Source organism: Oncorhynchus mykiss, chromosome 8 (assembly GCF_013265735.2).
Source record: "Oncorhynchus mykiss isolate Arlee chromosome 8, USDA_OmykA_1.1, whole genome shotgun sequence".
In the NCBI taxonomy this organism is placed as follows: domain Eukaryota; kingdom Metazoa; phylum Chordata; class Actinopteri; order Salmoniformes; family Salmonidae; genus Oncorhynchus; species Oncorhynchus mykiss.
Window position 1 is genome coordinate 30,797,674 of NC_048572.1, and position 17,136 is coordinate 30,814,809.

At 42.3% G+C, this 17,136-nt stretch overlaps 1 protein-coding gene across 1 annotated transcript in view; it reads left to right on the forward strand.

Annotated features, from left to right (window-relative positions):
• Window positions 1–11,815: 11,815 nt before the first annotated feature.
• The window catches only part of LOC110529772 (transmembrane protein 121), a 68,707-nt gene continuing 63,386 nt past the window's right edge, over window positions 11,816–17,136 (forward strand). Inside the window, exon 1 of the mRNA XM_021612290.2 lies at window positions 11,816–12,308. The gene's annotated coding sequence lies outside the window, so the exon portion shown is untranslated. The remainder of the gene's footprint in view (window positions 12,309–17,136) is intronic.

Genomic DNA, 17,136 nt, shown 5'->3' on the forward strand with positions numbered 1-17,136 from the left:
GAGCACAACCAAGACCATGGAGGTCATACAGAGAACTAGGTAGAGTAGGGCTATAGACTGTGTTTTGTACTAGTCTAGGGCTAGGGCTGGGCAATATATTGTATTTTAAGGTATATATATATTAGAAAAAAGATTCCAAAAAGGTTATTTTGTCCCCATTGGATAACCTGTTTTTGTTCCATGTAGAACCCCCTACATGGAACCAAAAAGGGTTCTACGTGGAACCAAAAAGGGTTCTTCAAAGGGTTTTCCTATGGGGACAGCCAAAGAACACTTTTAGGTTATATTGCCAACAGCATACCACCCTGCATCCCACTGCTGGCTTGCCTCTGAAGCTATGCAGGGTCGGTCCCTGGATGGGAGACCAGATGATGCTGGAAGTGGTGTTGGAGAGCCAGTAGGGGGCACTCTTCCCTCTGGTCTAAGGAGAGCCCAATACCCCAAGGAAATGAAGGGGACATTGCCCTGTGTTACGTCTTTAGCTGATGTGTGGTGAGCGTTCTGGCACAAGCAAATGGTTGCTGTGCATCACCCAGGTGGGTGCTACACATTAGTGGTGGATGAGGTGAGTTCCCCCTACTATGTAAAGTGCTTTGAGTACCCCCTTTGGGTGAAAAGCGCTATATGAATTCAATCAATTATGAATTAATAGCGCCTTTTTATCTAAGAGTGTACCGGTATGGATCCACATTCTGGTATGGATTATTTCAATGCTGTCTATAACGATATTTTGATATAGTGCCAAATAAATAAAAAATTCTACAATTTGGACTACTTCAATGTCAGTTTTGTCCTAGTTTGGTTCGCTATTAAACAATCAGAATGGAGAAAGACCATTGAAACCACCTATAATTAATTTGTTGCCATCCTACAGTCATCAACTATTCATTAAACAAGGGATGTAGTGGAGGGTAAACGCCATTTACGTCCATTGCTATTTGGTTACTTAGCATTTACCCACTTATTATTGCAATTTTTAAGGTCCCACGTCTCCAGACGTTTCTACAGACATCCCCCAAATAAACAAAAACCTGACTCTTGAAGAATGAGTGCACAACTGGCAAATAGTTGCTTAAGTCATCTGAGGGGAGGGGGTGTGTGCCTCCTTGTCAACAACAGTGGTGCACAATCTCTAATATTAAGGAAGTCTCGAGGCTCTGATCGTCTGAGTTAGAATACCTCATGATAAACCATAGACCACACTATTTACCAATAGAGTTTTCATCTATATCTCTCATAGCTGTCTATGTGCCACCACAAACCGATGCTGTAACTAAGACCACACTTAACAAGCTGTATAAGGACATAAGCAAACAAGACAATGCTCAACCAGATGCGGTGGCCGGGGATTAAATGCAGGGAAACAAATCAAGTTTACCTCATTTCTACCAGGATGTCTCCTGCGCAACTAGAAGCAAAAAAAAAGCTCTAGATCACACCTACTCTACACACAGAGACACATACAAAGCTCTCCCTCACCCTCCATTTGGTAAATCTGACCATAACTATCCTCTTTATTCCTGCTTACAAACAAAAACTCAAACAGGAAGTACTAGTGATGCGCCCAATACGGAAGTGGTCCGATAAAGCGGACGCCAAGCTACTGGACTATATTGCTAACAGAGATTCGAATCTGTTCCGGGATTCATCCAATGGCACTGAGGACTTTATCACATCAGTCACTGGCTTCATTAATAAGTGCATCAACGATGTTGTCCCCACAGTGGCCATACATATGTACATATCCTAACCAGAAGCCAAGAATTACAGGCAAAATCTGCACTGAGCTAAAGGCTAGAGGCGGTGCTTTCAAAAAAACACTTTTTTCCGGACTATTTAAAAAGAAAAATCTCACTATGCCCTCAGATGAACCATCAAACAGTTAAAGCCTCAATACAGGACTAAGATCAAATCCTACTACACCGGCTCGGACACTTGTCGGATGTGGCAGGGCTTGCAAACTATCACGGATTACAAAGGGAAACCCAGCCACAAGCTGCCCAGTGACACAAGCCTACCAGAGAAGGTAAATGCCTTCTATGCTGGCTTCGAGGCAAGCAACACTGAACCATGCATGAGAGCACCAGCTGATCTGGACGACTGTGTGACCACGCTCTCCGTTGCCGATGAAAATAAGACTATTAAAAACAGGTTAACATTCACAAGGCCACAGGTCCAAATGGACTACCCGGACACTGAGCATGCTAGCAAGTGTCTTCACTGAGATTCTTTTAACCTCTCCCTGACCCAGTCTGTAATATCCACATGATTCAAATAGAACACCATAGTTCCTGTGCCCTAGAATGCTAAGGTAACCTGTCTAAATGACTATTGCCTCTTAGCACTCACATCTGTAGCCACGAAAAATGTTGCTAGGCTGGTCATGACTCACATCAACACCGAACACCCTGGACCCACTCCAATTCGCATACCACCCCATCAGATCCAAAGATGGCACAATCTCTATTGCACTCCACACTTCCCTTTCCCACATGGACAAAAGGAACACCTCTGTGAGAATGCTGTTCATTGACTACAGCTCAGAGTTCAACACCATAGTGCCCTCCAAGCTCATCACTAAACTAAGGACTAAACGACTCCTGCCACCCAAGTCACAGACTGTTCCCTCTGCTACCACATGACAAGCGGTAGTAGAGGGCAAAGCATGGGACCAAAAGGCTCCTGAACAGCTTCTACCTCAAAGCCATGAGACTGAACAGTTAATTTATTAAAGGCCTACCTGTACTTTCGGCTTTTCACCCCCTACCTACATGTGCATAGTACTTTAATCAGTCATCTAACCAAATCTACATGTAAAGTGCATTGAGAAAGCATTCAGACCCCTTGACTTTTCCACATTTTGTTACATTGCAGCCTTATTTTAAAATGCATTAATGCTTTTTTCTCATGAATATGATGGTCACTGAGAGTGCTCCTCTGAGGAGATGGGAGAACCTTGGGAGAACCTTCCAGAAGGACAACCATCTCTGCAGCACTCCACCAATCAAACCTGTGTGGTAGAGTGGCCAGACGGAAGCCACTCCTCAGTAAAAGGCACGTAAATGACTCTCAGACCATAAGACACAAGATTCTGTGGTCTGATGAAACCAAGTTGGAACTCTTTGGCCTGAATGCCAAGCATCACATCTGGAGGAAACCTGGCACCATCCCTACAGTGAAGCATGGTGGTGGCAGCATCATGCTGTGGGGATGTTTTTCAGCGGCGGCAGGTACTGGGAAAATAGTCAGGATCGAGGGAAAGATGAATGGACCAAAGTACAGAGAGATCCTTCATGGAAAACCTGCTCCAGAGCATTCAGGACCTCAGACTGGGGAGAAGGTTCACCTTCCAACAGGACAACAACCCTAAGCACACAGCCAAGGCAACGCAGGAGTGGCTTCGGGACAAGTCTCTGAATGTCCTTGAGTGGTCCAGCCAGAGCGGGCTTGAACTGATCGAACATCTGTGGAGAGATCTGAAAATAGCTGTGCAGCGACGCTCCCCACTTAACCTGACAGAGCTTGAGAGGATCAGCAGAGAAGAATGGGAGAAACTCCCCAAAAATATGTGTGCCAAGCTTGTAGCGTCATACCCAAAAAGACTCAAGGCTGTATTCACTGCCAAAAGTGCTTCAACAGGGTACTGAGTAAAAGGTCTGAATACTTATGTAGATGTGATATATATAAATTTGCTTACGTTTCTAAAAACCTGTTTTTGCTTCGTCATTATGGGGTATTGTGTGTAGATTGATGAGGGGGGGGGGAAATGATTTAATCCATTTTAGAATACGGCTGTAACATAACAAAATATGGAAAAAGTCAAGGGGTCTGAATACTTTCCAAATGCACTGTACATATTACCTCAATCAATCATCACAACTACCTCGTACAGACAGTGGCAAGAAAAAGTATGTGAACCCTTTTCTGCATAAATTGGTCATACAATTTGATCTGATCTGCATCTAGGTCACAACAATAGACAAGGACAGTCCGCTTAAACTAATAACACAAACAATTATACGTTTTCATGTCTTTATTGAACACACTGTGTATGTGAACCCTTGGATTGAGTAACTGGTTGACCCTCCTATGGCAGCATTAACCTAAACCAAACATTTTCTGTAGTTGTGGATCAGACCTGTACAATGGTCAGAAGGAATTTTGGACCATTCCTCTTTTTCAAAACTCTTTCAGTTCAACAATATTCTTGGGATGTCTGGTGTGGACTGCTCTATTGATGTCGTGCGACAGCATCTCAATCGGGTTGAGGTCAGGACTCTGACTGGGCCACTCAAGAAGGCGTATTTTCTTCAGTTGAAGCCATTCTGTTGTTGATTTCCTTCTGTGTTTTGGGTCGTTGTCCTGTTGCATCACCCAACTTCTGTCGAGCTTCAATTGGTGGACAGATAGTCTAACATTCTCCTGCAAAATGTCTTGATAGACTTGGGAAATCATTTTTCTGTTGATGATAGCAAGCTGTCCAGGCCCTGAGGCAGCAAAGCATCCCCAAACCATGATCCTCCCTCCACCATACTTTACAGTTGGGATGAGGTTTTGATGTTGGTGTGCTGAGCCTTTTTGTCTCCACACATAGTGTTGTGTGTTCCTTCCAAACAACACAACTGTAGTTTCATCTGTCCACTGAATATTTGGCCAGTAGCGCTGTGGAACATCCAGGTGCACTTTTGCAAACTTCAGACGTGCAGCAACGTTTTCTTTGGACAGCAGTGGCTTCTTCCGTGGTGCTCTCCACAACGAACACCATTCGCTTTTGGAGAAGTCATTAGCCTAGGGATTCACATACTTTTCCCAACCTACACTGTGAATGTTTAAATGATGCATTCAATATAGACAAGAAAAATACAACACTTTGTGTGTTATTAGTTGAAGCACACTATTTGTGTCTATCGTTGTGACTTAGATGAAGATCAGAGCATCTCCCCATTCTATTTCTCTTGACTTTAGTCTAAATGAAGCATTCTGGGAGGGCTGACCTGATGTGTAACTCGGTTCATATTTGAAATACATAAAATGACATTAGGCCATCCCTATAAGACTACATTAAAATGCAATCAAAATGCAAGAAACACACTTCTTGAAATGTCTGAAGTTTTCGTTTATGTCCGTTGTTTGACTTATCCACTGGAGCTTATAGTTTATCCACTTCTTCTACCGTTACATCACTGCATAAAACGTATTTACAACTTACATTTTTCAGAAACCGCCAAGTACCGTCATAACATTAAAAAAAAATACTGTGGCATTATGTTTTTGGCTGTTCACATTGTCCTTTCCAACACAGTTCCAAGAACTATGGTGGCTGCGTAACCAGGCCAGCCAGTAGAGCTTGGCTTGGCATGGTTTGGACATATAATGCTGCTACAAAGGGGAGAAAGGCAAGAAAGAGAGTGTAGCATGCAAGAAGAATAAATAATGCAGCTAGGAACCATGCAGATGAGCCCAAATATCAAAAGAGGTAGCTAAATGAGATGCATGCAGGCTTGCATAAACTATACCACACAAACACACACAATCCCAAACTAGTCTGTGTGTGTACAGTGATAAGACAGAAGCAGGGTTGTTATGGGGCTGAGGAAGGGTACAGAGTCTACAAGGTAGGCAGACAGGCCGAATGTGTCAAATCATACTTTTATGAGGTACAAAAATAATTATGTGACCACACACTCTCTAATCTAGCTAAGGAGGAACAGACAGATATTTGTATTTTGGCACTGGAGGTCAAAGTCTGATGATGAGTTACCAGTACTTTCTGTAGCGCTAACTGCTAACCATACAAAACAGTCTGTGACACATGATCCCGTTAGCTATTTCTTTTGACTGGTGTTCCCCAAGGCTCATTAGCTCAAGTTGCATTTCAAAGCATGAGCAAATTTAGGACACATCTGAAGAGACTGTGTGACTGGCTAGAGCACTTGGTCACTGAAGGGTCCTTCGCAGCTGCCACTCTGTGTGCATGCAAGCATGAAATGCATATTTGCTGCAGGAGGACTCAAGAATACTAATCATAATTTCAGCCTGTCAGAAGAGGAAAGCAGATTCCTCCTCTGTGTCTCAACAGGAAGGTCTGTGTTCAGTAGGCTACAATCTGAATACAGGAAAAACTTAAATGTAGGGTTTACGCTAGATGGATAGAGGAAGGGGAAAACAAGCGTTCTTACATTAGAGATTTATAAAAAATAAAAAAGGAGACAGGAGAGAAATCCACTTTGCATTTAAAGAGAACTGTGACACTGAAATCAGTATGAAAAAACTTGACACCGCTGTTAAAAGAATATCATTAGGGAAAACAACAGGGCAAGATGAACTTCAAATGTCTATAAATTCTTAGGTGAAGATATTCAATAACTGTTATTTGATGCTTTGAAATAATGTATAGAGAATAGACACTGGGGGGAAACATGTTTTAATCAATGTTGTTTCCATGTTGCACAGAAGAAGAAAAAAATAATGTTTTGACGATGAATCAACGTAGTAAAAAGTCCTCAACGTAAGGGAACGCAAGGATATATAAACAATCTGCGCCCTGTGACATTACGTAAAGGTATAATTCACCCACAGAAATAAAAATCATGAAACTCCGGTCAATTTCAATGAAACTCCTGTCAATTGAGCAAAAGCCTCTCCTGTCAGTGTGTAAAATAAAACAATTCCTTACGATTGAACTTCTAAGTGGTCAGTCTGTGAAAATCAGAAAAACGTGTAGGAACGTGTCATAGCTACATCATTCTCTTTACTGGAGATAGGGGATAACACACTACCACATTTCATAATGTTTTTAAAACAATTGCCTGCACACCAGATCGCCTAATCAACCAATAGATGGTATACACATACTAGTCTAGAGAACGCATCCATCCACTCATACCGCCATGACAAAGTATATATTTATATATATGTGCTCAAGCTAAACAATATACCAAATTATTCAACTCCATTTCTACTTCAAGTTACCATGTCACAATGTGCCCTGTGTCTGTGGGAAACCGAGATATTACAATAAGAAAGAGATATAAATCCCATTGGGCAATGAATGGAGAAACGACCCACCCAACTGGCTGTCGACCCACTGCATTCACGTTGTCATGCAGCGTCACTCGGTTGCTAAGCTAATTGTCCCTTCTCAAAGTCAGAGTATGAGTCGAGAAACATGCCTGTCTTCCTCGAAAGTACGTAATGTCACGATTCCAAAGCTATACGACATTACAGACAACACGTTAATTATCTCACATGGAAAATATTTGCAATGTTGTACTTCTTGTTGCAATGTTGTACTTCTTGTTGCAATGTTGTACTTCTTGTTGCAATGTTGTACTTCTTGTTGCAATGTTGTACTTCTTGTTGCAATGTTGTACTTCTTGTTGCAATGTTGTACTTCTTGTTGCAATGTTGTACTTCTTGTTGCAATGTTGTACTTCTTGTTGCAATGTTGTACTTCTTGTTAAGGTAAACACCAAATTGACTCCCATTCAATCCTTTTTTTATTCAGTTTCTTCATGTTCAACTGGGCTCTGGGAGTCTATTGTCAAATGCTCAGGAAAGTTTTAAATGTACTCTACCGGTCAAAAGTTTAAGAAAACCTACTCCTTCAAGGGTTTTTCTTTATTTAGACTATTATCTACATTGTGGAATAAAAATGAAGACACCAAAACGATGAAATAACACATATGGAATTATGTAGTAACCAAAAAAGTGTTAAATAAATCAAAATACATTTTATATTTGGGATTCTTCAAATTCCCACCGGTTGCCTTGACAGCTTTGCACACTCTTGGCATTCTCTCAACCAGCTTCACCTGGAATGCTTTTCCAACAGTCTTGAAGGAGTTCCCACATATGCTGAGCACTTGTTGACTGATTTTCCTTCACTCTGCAGGCCAACTCATCCCAAACCATCTCAATTGGGTTGAGGTCGGTGGATTGTGGAGGCCAGGTCATCTGATGCAGCACTCCATCATCTCTCACAAGTGGAAATCATCCGTTCACCCACACCACATCTCACAAAGCCACGGTGGTTGGAACCAAAAATCTCCAATTTCGACTCCAGACCAAAGTACAAATTTCCACTGGTCTAATATCCATTGCTGATATTTCTTGGCCCAAGCAAGTCTCTTCTTATTATTGGTGTCCTTTAGTAGTGGTTTATTTGCAGCAATTCGACCATGAAGGCCTGATTCACATGGTCTCCTCTGAACAGTTGATGTTGAGATGTGTCCGTTACTTGAACTCTTGGGCTGGAATTTCTGAGGCTGGTAACTCTAATGAACTTACCCTCTGCAGCAGAGGTAACTCTGGGTCTTCCATTCCTGTGGCGGTCCTCGTGAGAGCCAGTTTCATCATAGCACTTGGTTTTTGCGACTGCATTTGAAGAAACTTTCATAGTTCTTAAACGTTCCGTTTTGACTGACCTTCATGTCTTAAAGTAATGATGGACTGTCGTTTCTCTTTGCTTACTTGAGCTGTTCTTGCCATAATATGGACTTGGTCTTTTATCAATTAGGTATATATTCTGTATACCCCCTACCTTGTCACAACACAACTGACTGGCTCAAATACATTAAGAAGGTAGACCTGTTAATTGAAATGGATTCCAGGTGACTACCTCATGAAGCTGTTTGAGAGAATGCCAAGAGTGTGCAAAGTTGTCATCAAGGCAAAGGGTGATTTTTTGAAGAATCTCAAATATGAAATATATTTACATTTGTTTAACACTTTTTTGGTTACTACAGAATTCTATATGTGTTATTTCGTAGTTTTGATGTCTTCACTATTTTTCTACAGTGTAGAAAATAGTAACAATAAAGAAAAACCCTTGAATGAGTAGGTGTTCTAAAACTTTTGACCGGTAGTGTATCTCTGTGGTAAAGCAACATTACTCTGGTCTCCCTCTCTCTCTGGGTAGAGACGTTTATAGCTCAGTGGCAGAGACATACCGCAAGTTGAACTCATGAGTACCACTGCTAAATTGATAGTGCAGCTTGTTTAGGCGATCTCACAGCTAGCTACAACACATGCTGATATTGACCTTTGCATTATTTTGTGTAGCTATGTTTTCTCGCTAGCCAGCAACCTAACTAGCAAGGCCGGCCCAGATTGGCAGAGCATTGGATTGTGGGTTTTGTAGTAGACTTACACTGCAACAGACTTGAGCTGCAACAGCTCCAAAAATGATTCTCACATATTTCTAACAGCCTTGTTATAATTACAAAATGAAACATTTGTTCACAAAAATTGCTTTCACACATTAGTGTGGTTAGGGGGCTATTATTTCATTCAGAAAAATGATATTATTTGCACCAATAAACTACAGCACTTAAAAGGCAATTCCACAAGTAATTATTATTATAGTCAAAGGAACGTTGACTTATTCTGTTGCAGTACCACAGATGTTTTCATTACTTATTGGTAGATATGATTTCTTAGATAAAAAAAAATGTAATACATTCTGAAGAACTACTCTTTGTCACGAATTCCACCGAAGTTGGCTCCCCTGCATGTTCGGGCGGTGCTCGGTGGTCGTCGTCACCGGCCTACTAGCCGCCACCGATCCCTTTTTGATTGTCTGTTTGTTTTGTCTTATTAGTTGCACCTGTCGATTTGTGTGCTTGATTGGCTTCCTTATTTATATTATGTTTACCCGCCCTTGTTTTCGTGCGGGATTACTCATATGTTACGTGTGTATGTTTTTTTGGTGTTCGTGCTCTGGACCTGGTACCCTGTTGTGTTGGGTTGGTCCACATTTTCTGCGCCCTGTTTTGTTGGGCATTATTTTCTGTGCGATATTAAAAGTGCACGTCTTCCTGTGGAACTATATGCTCTCTGCGCCTGATTCTTCCCTCATGCACCAAGTTACCCGTGACATGCTTACTGTAGTGTTTCACCTTTGAAAGGAAATACAATGCCTTCGGAAAGTATTCAGACCCCTTGACATTTTCCACATTTTGTTATTCTAAATTGATTATTAAGATATTGCTCCTCATCAATCTACACACAATACCCCTTAATGACAAAGCAAAAACAGGTTTAAGAAATGTTTGCTAATTTATTACAAATAAAAAAACTGAAATTACATTTACATAAGTATTCAGACCCTTGACTCAGTACTTTGTTGAAGCACCTTTGGCAGTGATTACAGCCTTGAGTCTTCTTGGGTATGATGCTGCAAGCTTCGTACACCTGTATTTGGAAACGTTCTCTCATTCTTCTCTGCAGATCCTCTCAAGCTCTGTCAGGTTGGATGGGGAGCATTGCTGCACAGCTATTTTCTGGTCTCTCCAGAGATATTAGATTGGGTTTAAGTCCCGTCTCTGGCTGGGCCACTCAATAGCATTAAGAGACTTGTCCCGAAGCCACTCCTGCGTTGCCTTGGCTGTGTGCTTAGAGTCGTTGTCCTGTTGGAAGGTGAGCCTTCGCCCCAGTCTGAGGTCCTGACCGCTCTGGAGCAGGTTTTCATCAATGATCTCTCTGTACTTTGCTACGTTCATCTTTCCCTCAATCCTGACTATTTCCCAGTCCCTGCCTCTGAAAGACATCCCCACAGCATGCATGTATTAAAAATAAAAAACAGAAATACCTTATTTACATAAGTTTAAAGTTCCTTTGCTATGACATTTGAAATTGAAATCAGTTGCAGGATTGTGTCAAGGCACAGATCTGGGGAAGGGTACCAAAACATTCTGCATTATTGAAGGTTCCCAAAAACACAGTGGCCTCCATCATTCTAAAATGGAAGAAGTTTGTAACCACCAAGACTGTTCCTACAGCTGGCCGCCCGGCCTTAACTGAGCAATCGGGGGAGAAGAGAACCCGATGGTCACTCTGACAGAGCTCCAGAGTTCCTCTGTGGAGATGGGAGAACATTCCAGAAGGACAACCATCACTGCAACACTTTATCAATCAGGCCTTTAAGGTAGAGTGGCCAAACGGAAGCCACTCCTCAGTAACAGGCACATGACCGCCTGCTTCAAGACAGTTGGAAAAGCATTCCAGGTGAAGTTGGTTGAGAGAATGCCAAGAGTGTGCAAAGCTGTGTCTACTTTGAAGACTCTCAAACATAAAATATATTTTGATTTGTTTAACACTTTTTTGTTTACTACATGCCACCATATGCGTTATTTCATAATTTTGATGTCCTCACTATTATTATACAATGCAGAAAATAGTAAAAATAAAGAAAAACCCTGGAATGAGTAGGTGTGTCCAAACTTTTGACTAGTACTGTATATAAAATGAAATATTACTCTGATACCAAGAAATGGGTTATAGAACTGTGATACAGTGACCAGAGAAGTGAAATCCTTAGTAGCTTATTTCACACACACACTGTTAGTAACGTAAGCATTTCGCTGCACCTACTATAGCACCTGCTAAACTGTGTACTCCACCAATAAACTTAGATTTGATATATCTAATAGATAATTCACTTTGATTGAGCCAAGGTAGGCCTATATAACCTTCAGTTCTCCAATCCCACTCATGCATTCACGTCACATCGTGCCAATCATTCTAATTTACACTGATTAGCTAGGCCTAATCAGAGAAAATGAGTCGGTACGCGAGAGGAGCATCAGTGTGTCGGATAAGTGATTCCTGAATAAGTTTAAAAGGACGGTCCTATCCTCAATAAGTTCGTGTAATTACTGTAGCAGTCGGTGCCGTTCACTTCATGTGGTGTTGAAAGCTAATGAGAGAGAGAGAGCGCGCACAGTACCCCCACCAGGGAAGGAGAAAGATATTCCCTCACCCCCTTCACTGGTTTCGCTAACCGTCATGTAGGAAACTGTTGCTATAATAAAAGCAAACCACGGGACTGTAGAGGAAAAGAGGGGCAAAGGGGGGAAAGAGAGCAGGTGGTGTATAGGCTACGAAACATGTAGGCTGGGGAGACCGCCTAAGTAAATTGACCATAAATCCAATGAGAGAGAGCGAGAGAGAGCGAGAGAGAGAGAGAAAAAAAAAATCCGGGAAAGAAGAAGCAAATAGCAAAGAGACGCCAATTAGACCGGCAAAATCGGCCCGGAGCCGTGGAGAGCATAGCCACTTGGCTACTTCTGCATCGTCGGTTTTATAAATCAGACTTTTGAAGATATTATTTTCACAGTTGGCTTATTCTATCGATGCTGTTGGCTTGAATTGAGGTTTTTTTCAAGGTAATTTACGGCCACAGTAGTTGGACCGCGTTTTACATTGTGTGCTGTGCCTAGCTCTCAGTGGATTAAACGGTCGTCTCCGGAGCCTGCTGCAGAGGAATAGGGGAATTTCAGCACCCTGGACAGCGACTAGCAGTTGAGGTAAGCGGGTCCGCTAAACTTATCAGCTAGTAGTAGATATTCAAATGTATTTTGCGTAATCTTTTGCGTAATGTTTTACCACAGTTGTAAGGTAGAAAAGTGCATTATTACATTTGAATGTCAAAATATTAGCATACCTTGAATACATTTGAGGAGGGTGAGACCTTCACAAAGGCGATAATTGGGTTTCGGGGGAGTTAGGTCAATGAGGGTGGTTTGTAATATATTCCAAAGGATGCAGACTGTTTGAATATGAACGCTGCTGCGGCTCTATTTCCTTGAGTCCCTGCCTCTGCGCTCTCAAGTTTATTAGGCTACTCAACATAACATTCATAAGAATAAATATGAAGTTAGTACGCCTTATCTATTTCGATACTGGACGTGTGTATGGTCAAGAATATTGTTCACTATGAGATAGAGTGAATAGAGGTTCAAGTGATTGTATACCAACAATTGCGCGTGCAGAATTGTCAAAGGATGGTGTTTCCGTTTGTGGGAGGCGGGTGGGGGAAAAAAAACCTAATTTTCTTTAAGACCAGCTATTTATTCTGAGGAGTCAGCGCGTGTCCACTCAGCAGCAAAAAGCAGCTCATGCCTCCGAGTCTCCACAGAGAAAATCATCTCCTGTTCAGCGCGAGACAGATCTTCCCATTGGCACAAAAAAAGAATCAGAAACGGCGCGTGCTGCACTCACACCCCCGAATCCTAATTCAAACCGGCTAATTAACGATGTCTGACAAAGAAAAAAAAACACAGGAATACACTGACATCATAAACTATTTTATTTGCATAAAATACATAGGCCTACAAATGAGCTGGAGATAGCAGCACTAACCAATGGACCTTGTCCTTCAGTGTCCAATAATCTGGAAACATGCAGACATCCTGACACCTTGCATTACCTGTGGTTCTGACTCTCCTTTCTAGCACAACCACTTACCTTATCACCCTCTCAAACATTTGAAAAAAAACAGGCCTCTCTCTCACTCTCTATTTCTCTATCGCACTCACTCACTCACTCACTGACTCTCACTCTCTCACTCTCTCTCCCACTCTTACTTTCCACTATTCCGGTGAGAGGAACTGTTTCAGTTGTAGCTTCAAATACGCCTATTGCGGTTTGACATTTTCTAACACTGAATATGAAAATAAACCTCCTTCCTAGTAAACGCAAAACAACAAAGAAATGGTCCTTCACACTGTGTGAGTGAAAATAATGTTAGTTGTTAAGTAGAGGTGCAGACACTGACAGAAATGAGAAGAAGCAACCAACAGAAATGACATTATTCCAGAAGACTGCACTCTGGCTTCCTTGAGGACTGAAAACAGTGAGCTCTGACTGTAAAGTAGGAGTTGTGGGTTATGAAGTCTGCAGTGTTATTGTCTGTAAACACTTCATTTTATCTTTACTATGTGAAACAATGACAAACGAATATGTCATGCTCAATTTATTGGACAATAAATAGCCAAGGTATTTCAAGTTGAATAGCCACCCCACAAAGACATCAGAGAAAATATGCATCAGTGGAGGCTCCTCAGAGGAGGAAAGGGAGGACTATCCTCTTCAATGAATTTCCTAAAAATGTAAGAAGTAAAATATTTAGAAAATTATCCATTCTAGATAAAATTATGCTAAATATCATCACATCACAAAATAATTTATTAAAACACTATTTTGCAAAGAAGGTCTACAGTAGCCTCAATAGCACTACTGTATGGTGTAGCTGGTGTAGCTGGAGGACAGCTAGCTTACGTCCTCCAGACTATCAGAGCTCTTGAAACATGAACTGACATGTTGTCCACCCAATCGAAGGATCAGATAATTAAATTAGTACCAATCGGAATCCACACTTCAAGATTGTTTTGATCACGCGGACTGGGAAATGTTCCGGGCAGCCTCAGAGAATAACATCGATCTATACGCTGACTCGGTGAGTGAGTTTATAAGGGAGTGCATAGGAGATGTTGTACCCACTGTGACTATTAAAACCTTCCCGAACCAGAAACCATGGATAGATGGCGGCATTCACGCAAAACCGAAAGCGCGAAAAATCGCATTTAACCATAGAAAAATGACTGGGAATATGGCCGAATATAAACACTGTAATTATTCCCTCTGCAAGGCAATCAAACAAGCGAAATGTTGGTATAGGGACAAAGTGTTGCAATTCAATTGCTCAGACACGAGATGTTTGTGGCAGTGTCAACAGGCAATTACAGACTAAAAAAAGAAAACCAGCCACTTCACGGACACCGGCATCTTGCTTCCAGACAAACTAAACACCGTCTTTGCCCTCTTTGAGGATAATACAGTGCCCCACTACCAAGGACTGTGGGCCCTCCCTCTCCTTCTCCGTGGCCGAACGTGAGTAAGACATTTAAACGTGTTAACCCTCGCAAGGCTGCCGGCCCAGACGGCATCCCTAGCCGAGTCCTCAGAGCATGCACAGACGAGCTGGCTGGTGTGTTTACGGACATAGTCAATCACTCCCTATCCCAGTCTGCTTTCCACACATGCTTCAAAATGGCCACCATTGTTCCTGTACCCAAGAAGGCAAAGATAACTGAACTAAATGACTATCGCCCCGTAGCACTCACTTCTGTCATCATGAAGTGCTTTGAGAGACTAGTCAAGGATCATATCACCTATACCTTACCTGCACAACGCCCCAAAAGGTCCACAGATGATGCAATCGCCATCACAATGCACACTGCCATGTCTCATCTGGACAAGAGGAATACCTACGTAAGAATGCTGTTCATTGACTACAGCTCAGCATTCAAAACCATAGTACCCTCCAAGCTCATCATTAAGCTTGAGGCCCTGGGTCTCAACCCTGCCCTGTGCAATTAGGTCCTGGACTTTGACGGGCCGCCCCCAGGTGGTGAAGGTAGGAAACAACATCTCTACTTCGCTCATCCTCAACACTGGGGCCCCACAAGGGTGCATGCTCAGCCCACTCCTGTACTCCCTGTTCACCCATGACTGTGTGGCCATGCACGCCTCCAACTCAATCATCAAGTTTGCAGATGACACAGCAGTAGTGGGCTTGATTACGAACATCGACGAGAGCCTACAGGGAGGAGGTGAGGGTACTCGGAATGTGGTGTCAGGAAAACAACCTCTCACTCAATGTCAACAAAACAAAGGAGATTATCGTGGACTTTAGGAAACAGCAGAGGAAGCACCCTCTTATCCACACCGATGGGACAGCAGTGGAGAAGAGGGAAGGTTTAAGTTCCTCGGCGTACACATCATGGACAAACTGAAATGGTCCACCCACACAGACTGTGTGGTGAAGAAGGGGCAACAGCGCCTCTTCAACCTCATGAGACTAAAGAAATTTGTCTTGTCACCTAAAACCCTCACAAACTTTTACAGATATCTTATCCGACACACTGATGCTCCTCTCGCGTTCCGACTCATTTTCTCTGATTGTGCTGTAGGGCAGGTAGTTTGCCCCTGGTGATGCGTTGTGCAGACCTCACCAGATGTTCTCTTGTTATTCTCATCTTGTCAGGCTGTATCACCGTCTGTCACATACAGCTGATGTGTTGTGCATTGAAGTCCATAAGCTAAAGAAGAGGTGAGAGGAGAAGAGAAGGAATACAACGAGGCTGCTATGAAAGTGAACTGTGTTTATGGTGATCAGTGATGAAATCAAGCCACAGATTCTGTTGAAAAACATTTCTTACACGGAAGCAAACGGAACAAATTGGGGATAAACATTTTTATTTTATTTGACCTTTTTTTTATACAGGTTTTTCTCATTGAGATAACATCTCTTTTCCAAGAGAGACCTGGTCCAATAGCAGCAGGGTGATCTGTCACAAACAGTTCTAGGAACCTATATGAAACACACACACACACACAAAGTTCTACACATCACATCTCACAAACAGCACTAGGAACCCAATACGACTGGCTGACAGTTTGATAACTGTGTTCACTGGGGTTTTTCCATAATCTAGATTTCAGGTCAGAGCGTTTTCATGAGAGTGCATGCTAACTGTACTGTGGCTTGTGTTCCTATACGCCTCAAATCACATTTATGAGTCTCTTTAAATTCAAACCCTGCTAGATGGATGTCATTATAACTACATACAGTATAGCATAACAGTAAGATCATGCAGAGAGAAGGCTGAAGTAAACACACACCATCCCACACACTCGCATGCGTGCACACACAGACACAGACACGCAAGCACACACAAATACTGTACACAGCAGTGGCGGTCGGTGCCGTTTAAGATGAGGGAGGATGTTTTTTATTTATTTTCTATTACAGCATATTGGATGACTGTCATTCATATTCCATACACCCAGTTCAATGTAACATCAATAGGTTTAGGCTACTACATGATACTCTAAACATCCCTATACCCACCGTGAGGTTGCTACAGCCTAGCCTATGAATGAAGGTTTACAACGTAGGTGCACACAGGTCGAGAGAAATTTGAGTGATCAAGGTGACAGACAGTGACACATTCAATAATGCCTTGCACACTCTTGCCTGCATCTAGCTGATCTAGGGTGTACCAGGGGTGAGGAATTCCAGTCCTCGGGGGCCTGATTGGTGTCACTTTTTTTCCATCCCTTGCAAATGCAGCTGATTAATCAACTTTCATTCTAAACTGAAGATCATGATTAGGTGATTATTGGAGTCAGGTGTGTTAGCTTGGGCTGGGACAAAACTGTGACACCAATCAGGCCCTCGAGGCCTGGAATTGCCCACCCCGATAACCATTAGTCCAACAGTTGCAAACAAGAGTTTTCTATTAAACAAATTCAAGTATGTCTCTCTGTTACGTTCAGTTTGCTTCTGTT